Source organism: Impatiens glandulifera, chromosome 1 (assembly GCF_907164915.1).
Source record: "Impatiens glandulifera chromosome 1, dImpGla2.1, whole genome shotgun sequence".
NCBI lineage: Eukaryota > Viridiplantae > Streptophyta > Magnoliopsida > Ericales > Balsaminaceae > Impatiens > Impatiens glandulifera.
In genome coordinates this window covers 98,375,533-98,383,157 of record NC_061862.1, presented here as the reverse complement: position 1 = coordinate 98,383,157, position 7,625 = coordinate 98,375,533, and the positions used below count along the sequence as shown (strand labels likewise).

At 27.2% G+C, this 7,625-nt stretch overlaps 1 long non-coding RNA gene across 3 annotated transcripts; it reads right to left on the bottom strand.

Annotated features, from left to right (window-relative positions):
• Positions 1–4,627: 4,627 nt before the first annotated feature.
• LOC124922492 lies at positions 4,628–7,016 on the bottom strand. 3 transcript variants are annotated; one of them, XR_007097821.1, is made up of 6 exons: positions 6,715–7,016; positions 5,765–6,415; positions 5,513–5,567; positions 5,362–5,418; positions 4,882–5,265; positions 4,628–4,799 (listed from the first exon to the last, which is right to left on the bottom strand). It is a non-coding gene; the product is annotated as an uncharacterized LOC124922492 (long non-coding RNA). The 3 variants fall into 3 exon arrangements; XR_007097820.1 differs by having other exon boundaries at positions 5,187–5,265; XR_007097822.1 differs by lacking the exon at positions 6,715–7,016 and adding an exon at positions 6,605–6,630 and having other exon boundaries at positions 5,187–5,265.
• Between the last annotated feature and the right edge of the window lie 609 nt (positions 7,017–7,625).

The following is a 7,625-nucleotide window of genomic DNA, read 5'->3' as shown; positions in this document are numbered from 1 at the left end:
TCAGAATTTTTACTCAGTTTTATATTAACGTAATCGCATGTACGTCCTTCTAAATTATTTTGTAATTTACGTAATATAAATATATCATTGTTTAGGACCCCAGACTACTAATTAAAAAATAAATCTTATGGTAGCCAGACTTTGTTTATTTTAAAATAAAACCGTTCTTTGATGGACGCGAAGGACATAGAGCGAAAGCCCTTTCCCTAATGTAACTAAAAATCGACTCCCTTACAAAAACTATGGTATAAAATAATTTTATGCACGTACCTTTTATTGATTTTGTTAAAATTATTTGGCGACTCTATTTTCAAATAAATAATATTTTAAATTAATTATGTTTGATTAATTTAAATCAGGTTTTAACCAAATTGTTATTTGGTCCCAGATTATTAGAATTGGAATAAAGTTAATTATTTTTTATAATTAATTTCTAAAGCTCTCAAGTATTTAAAAAAAAATTAAATTAATATTTTATTTTAATAAACAAAGATTGCCTAATAGACAAAAGATCGAACCTCGAGCCACCCCGCGATATTTCCTGTAAGGTCACGTGTGAACGTGCTAAGTTATGGGGAGGAATTCATTGGGGGTGTGTTATACTTCCTATTTACAAACTCACTTAATTATTAATCTATATTAAAAAATATATTTGACTTAAATGGTTTGCACTTATCATTTTAATTCTTAGTATCTTGAAAAATAATCAATATTGAAACGTTCAATATAGATTTACTTGGATTACACCAACATTTTAATTAAGATGACCAAGGTTGTTAGAATACAGATGTAGCTAACATGGGGCTCAATCATTTCCTATTTTTAACATCAAATTTTGGAGGATGACCTACTTTACATTTAGTGGAAATATGAATGTGAACACAGTCACCATCGAATTAGATGTGTTGTAATATCGACCATGCTTAGAGATTCACGAAGTCTTATTTTTTTATTATTATTTTACGTTAGTCTTATATTGTAATTTTATTGATTGTTGTGTCGCTACACATGGAAATGTATTTTTTTATTGTATCTTTTTTTGTTAATGAAATTATTTAAGTCATTTTATACAAAAATTTGGGAAATAAGTAATTGTATAAATTATTACAAACCACTATGAACTGTCATATTTGTTCATATACAAATAAAATAATCATAATAATTCAAAATTATAAAAAAGAATAAACATGAGATAATAAATGAAATTACAGCAACCATCTAATAGTTTGGTGTTAGACTACAAATTGATGATATATAATCGCAATCAAAGCTAATAATGTTTTTTTTCTGTTGAAGTGACTTATTCCTAGAAATGATTATGCGGTTAACAAAAATATATTTTTAAAAAGTAAATATAAAATTTAAAATATATTTAATATTTTAGTGAAAGATATGATGTATAAAAAAGTAGTTGATATGATATTTGATTGGTGGAGGATTATTGTAAAATATCCTATGAACAAGTCATAAATTGAACTGAATTAAACAATCAAACAATCACTTCCATTCACGTTATATTATGAACAGTTTTCTAAACTAACCTTTTTTACGTTTACTTTCCCAAATTAACTTAGTTTGCTCATTTATTCCCAAACTAACCTAGTTTACTATTCAAACTCATATATATTTTTTTTTACATTTTAAATTTATTATATATGTATATAGATATATATATTTAAATTATTATTTATATAAACTAAATTATTTATATTTTGATATATATTTTAAATTATTATTTTTATAAATTTAATTATTTATATTTTGATATATAATTTAATTTTTTTTTATAAATTTAATTATTTATATTTTAATATATATATATATATATTTACATTTCAAATTTATTATATATATATATATATATATATATATATATATATATATATATATGTGTAGCAGTATGATTTTCATCCCCATAAATTTATTTTTTTACTATTCAAATTATTATTTATATTTATTGGATTGTCTTTTATTAAAATAATTTTGACAACTTTTCATTCAAATTATTATTTATATTTATTGGGTTGTCTTTTATTGAAATAATTTTAACAACTTTTCATTCAAATTATTATTTATATTTATTGAATTTTCTTTTATTAAAATAATTTTGACAACTTTTTATTATGACATAATTTCACAATAAAAATTTTATCAATTTTTAATGTGTTGTTTTCCTAACTTAAAGGTAGTAAAAAAATATGTCTTAAGTTAATGAACCATTAAATATTTATATTAAAATATAAATAATTAAATTTATAAAAATAATAATTTAAAATATATATCAAAATATAAATAATTTAGTTTATATAAATAATAATTTAAATATATATCTATATATATATATAATAAATTTGAAATGTAAAAAAAAAAAGAAAAAAAAATTGAGTTTAAATAGTAAACTAGGTTAGTTTGGGAATAAATGAACAAATTAGGTTAGTTTGGGAAAGTGAATGTCAAACAAGGTTAGTTTGGGAAACTGTTCTTATATTATAGTGATTTTTTTTTATGAAAAATTGTAAAACTTTCAATTATCAAAGTTTTATCGTAAAGATTATTCACGATATTATTATTATAACTCCACCATTGTAACTCATGTGGTAAGAGTTGATTTAAGAGATCAAAATAGCATGCGTTCGATTTTATTTGAAAGCGATTTGAGTTTAAGAGGAGATCGTGATTGCGGGTTTTCATGCTAGTACTATTTTAATTCCTAAAAAAAACTAATATAACATTTTTGCAACAAAACTTATAAATTTGGCCGAAATTCTCATTGCTTTGTTGGAGAAGAAGCTTTGTGTCAACCAATCTTTTAGGGTTTTGTGCTTGACATATTTTTTTTATTTTTTTTTATTGTGCTAAAAATACTTTCATCTAAATGCACTAACCATTTACAAAAATTATTCTTAACTAAATTCTTACTCAAAAATATGGGTGTCCTTCCCAATTGTCAAAGAAACTACAATGGAGTCATGACACGCATTATCCCACTTCAACAAAGCTTGAGTAGAGGGATGATATTTGCCTCCTTCCAATTAACATCCAAAATATAATTATTGTATAATTTAAAAACCAAAATTCAAAAATACAGTTAAATTTTGAAGTAAAAAATTATAATAAACTCAACCCAACATTATTAAATTCAAATACCTTCCCATATTAAAGTGATGTTAGTCAAAACCAACCAAGTTCCAACCTTAATTTAATCAGGTTGGAGGTGGTTAACCAATCATCTGCTTCTCCCAACCACATCTTCACCATACACCATAATTTCTTGTCTCAATCTTCATTACTTCTTCTCCTATAAATTGCTAGCTATCTCTCAAAGGAAACATCATTACAAACCATCTAAATCTTAATCGAGATCAATCCCTTGAGAAAAAAATGTTTCCTTCATCCAAATATTTAGTTCTTCTCTCAATGGCTCTGCTTCTATCTCTCCAAACAAGTCATGCGGCTCGCCAACTCCTCCAAACGGTCCCTCCGATCCCAACCTTACCCAAGGTGGCTCTACCACCTATTCCCACCGTTCTCCCAACCTTTCCTCTTCCAACGGGTTTTCCTTCGCTTCCAAACAACCCCTTGCCGACTTTACCAACCGCTCTTCCCAACTTTCCAAATCCCAGTGCCTTGCCGCCACTTCCAGCACTTCCAAACCCAACACTTCCGGTTATTCCCTCGGTTCCTAAGTTAACCATGCCCCCACTGCCCACCACACTGCCCAATATCCCATTCTTCACACCGCCTCCCTCAAAGTAGAGATTCTGCGTTTCTGTATTAATGTTGTGTTTGTGTATGTGTGATTTATATGATACCCTTTAGAAGTCAATTTATAATTGGAATTGTAGTTTTCTATATTTGAATTCTGATTCATGTTGTTGTTTCTACATCTTTCGAGTTTGTTTGTTTAGCAACACTTGGAGATATATATTTTACTATATTTTGTCATCTTACTTCAAAATATTGGTATAATAGTTACATTGTGTTCCACTTTATAGCCACGAGCCAAAGACCAAGATATATATGATTCAATTATTGACAATTTGGTTTCGATTTAAATGGACGATATTGAGTCATAAAAAAGATGAATACGAGCCGAAAATGTTTCGTGATTTAAAATATCTGGAATTGTACTTATTTAGCGATCACTACAAGAAAATAGTGTATTTGCGACGAAATTTATCGACAGAATTTTTGACGAATATAAAATTTGCGACGTTTTTTCCCTCTAAATAATTATTTTGCAAATATGTGTGTCGCTAATACTTCGACGGATGGATATTTACTCGGAAAAGTTTTTGCGACGCTTTTTCCAATACATATTTTGCGACAGTATTTATGATTACATTTTTGGACATTTTTTCCATTCCATTTGTTTAGTCGGTAAATATTTACTACAGTCTTTACGACGTTATTTCGTTATTTCTGACGATTTTTTTGACGAATTTTCTTCAAAATAATTAATTTTTATTATTATTTAGCACATATTTTATTTTAAAATATTTTATAATTTAATTTTTTCACCAAAATTTTGATATTATTCAAAAATAAATTTAAATATAAAACAAAATAACCTAACATAATTAATCATTCATGATCACAAAATAACATTATCTTTAATTCATTATCACTAAATACATTCAAATTAAATTGTAAATTCAAAGTCATTAAAACTAAAACATATTTTATAATAAGTCTTATATATCAAATAACGTGACTCATCAATACTTCGATCCTTTAAGCACATATCAACGACGAAAGAACTAAACTCGAAGCTACAATATTTCCTTGTCCCAACTTACCTACAAAACAAAACAAAATTTTGTAATGAGCATCACTTCATTTATTCATCTAATTAGATGAGCATATTTCAAAATGAGGCACCTCAATTTTGAGCATAGTTATCAGACAAGATCATGTATTAAGTTTCAAAACTGAAAACTTGAGATTAATTTGTTCTACATAGTGGAAAGACAAACTTCAGTCCTTGAGAAGTAAAAGAACATGGTCCACTAATCTGTACAACCACCATTATCAACATGAAGCAAGAAGAACAAAACGAAGTCCTTGAGAAGTAAAAGAACATGGTCCACTAATCTGTACAACCACCATTATCAACATGAAGCAAGAAGAACAAAACGAAGTAGAGTTTGTCTAATTGAACATGCAAATGCAATTATAAAGTCTACCTTAAAGAGTCTTCATTCGAGGGGGAAAGAATAACTATTTTCGATGTGAGAAACGAAATGTTACTATCTTCTCCAAGAGCTGATCATCATCATACAAATAAACTCCAGATTGATCAACAACAATTTGAATTCAAATAATACTGTAATTAACAATTGAGAAGAAGAGATTGCTTACTGCTCTTCAGTCCAAGATCACTTTCCAGCTAAAGATTTAGTTGTTTAAAAAGTTCTCCTGTAAATCATGATTAATCAATCCACTTTAATAAAAGTAGACAAAAGGTAATAAGACTATTGATTAAAGCATATTCAAAAGACATTGGACTGACTTTCATCATCATCTGCGAATTTAGGGAGAATTGTTCCATCTTCATGAACTTTCTTCTGCAATAAAAGCATTTCCAAATATTGGACTGACTTTCATCACCATCTCCAAATATATTTTATCAGATTCAACCAATAAAAGCAAATATTAACAGATAAAATCTAGTGAATCACAAGCACTGAAATTCATACAAATTTATCATTCTACTCTATTAAGACTCTATGACTCATAATCATTAGATTTTGATGGAATTCACCTCTTTGAGCAAAAGAGCTTCGGAAAAAAACCGGCAGCTTCATCTGGTCTGGAGACGAAGCTATGAGAATCGGATTTCTTCTTCCCCTTACCAACCGCCGTCACAATTGAGAATTTCCTCAAGCTTATAGAGATTTTCCTAGTAGAAAATGAAGAGAACGAGGTCGACTTTGACAGAAATAAGCAAGAGGTTAGAACTCTCAAGTATGAAGTAACAAACAGTGATTTCAAGTTTGATAGTAAGAACTTGCAGAATGTGAATAAACAATCCAACAGACATATACCTTTTCTCAATTCGATCACAGATTGAGAAAACATCATCAGATCAGAATAGAACAAACTCTCAAATAACAAACAGTGATTTCAAGTTTGATAGTAAGAACTTGCAGCAACCCAATAACTAAAATGGGTATTAGCTTATGCCTTCCAGCCTAACATTGATGATCATTGATCAGGTGAATGCATATTTAAAGAGATTGAATTATGTCTAAGCTTGCAGAATGTATATGGATTTGATTTCCATGGTTTGGCTAACTAACTAAAAAAGAAATCGATGATATCATGTCAGTAATTTATTCAAATACAATCAGAGAACTTACTTCTTCTTCTCCATCTCAGGTAGATCAGTCTTTGAATATCTTTCAACCATTACCTATAAAGAAGCAACAAAGAACAGCTCATTTCAAATTTTCCAAACGTGTTCAGAAGATCCTTCACGTAATAGAAACAAAATCGAAGACTTCTCTTTCAGTGTATAATCTAATTATGACCTATTTTCTTCAGTTAAAACAGATCATTACAGTTACAGAAACGAGTTAAACCCTAGAATTTGATGACTTACGGAAATTCTGTCGGTATACTTGACTAAGATGTCTTGCGATTCACGGAAAATTGAAATCTAACAACGAATTTTAGCAATGTAATTAAAAAGGAAAGTGAAAATAAACGAACCGAATGAGAACTCTTGCTTGAAGGGGAACATTTCATTCTCTTAACTTTCATTCGCGACCATCAGTTACAGCGTCAATGTTGTTGAAGCCAACGACAATTTCAATGAGATATTCATCAGCGGTGGTGGCGGAAGATTCTGGAACAAAACGATATTAACCTAAATCTGATAGAGAAGCAAGGAAGACGATGATGCATCCTCTGTGTGAAAGAGAAGAAATTACAGGGTAAAACAGTTCGCGAATGAAAGTTAAGAGAATATTATTAAGGGTTTCTACATATTTTTCGACAGTATGTTATCTACAAATTTTTAGGGTCTGTATTATCTGTATTTTATCCACAGATTTTTTGACGTCATGTATCATCTACGGATTTTTTGACGTACCGTATTATTTATGGATTTTTTTTAACAGTTTAATATTATCTATTGATTTTTCAACAGTCCAATATTATCCACGTGCATTGGAATACGCAATATTAAATCTATTATTTTATTTATAAATTAATTTTCTATATTAAATTTTATCCCATATTAAATATGTTATTTTACTTTATATTATTTATAAATTAATTTTTATACATACCTATTAAATAAATTATAATTAATTATATATATAAAAAATTAATTTAATTTTATTTGTTTTACTATTTAAATAAAATTTTATCTTATTTATAATATAATTAGTTATATATTTAATTTATAATTATATTAAATATTATCAGCAGATAATATTAAATTTTTTACTAATTTATTTATAAATAAATTATATATATATATATATAATTTATTAAATTAATTAGACTATATAAAAAAATATATTTAAAAATAATTATATTTTTTTAATTTTATTATTTAAATGAGATTTAATTTTATAGAGAGAGAATTTTCTACGAAATTTACTACGGTTATATAA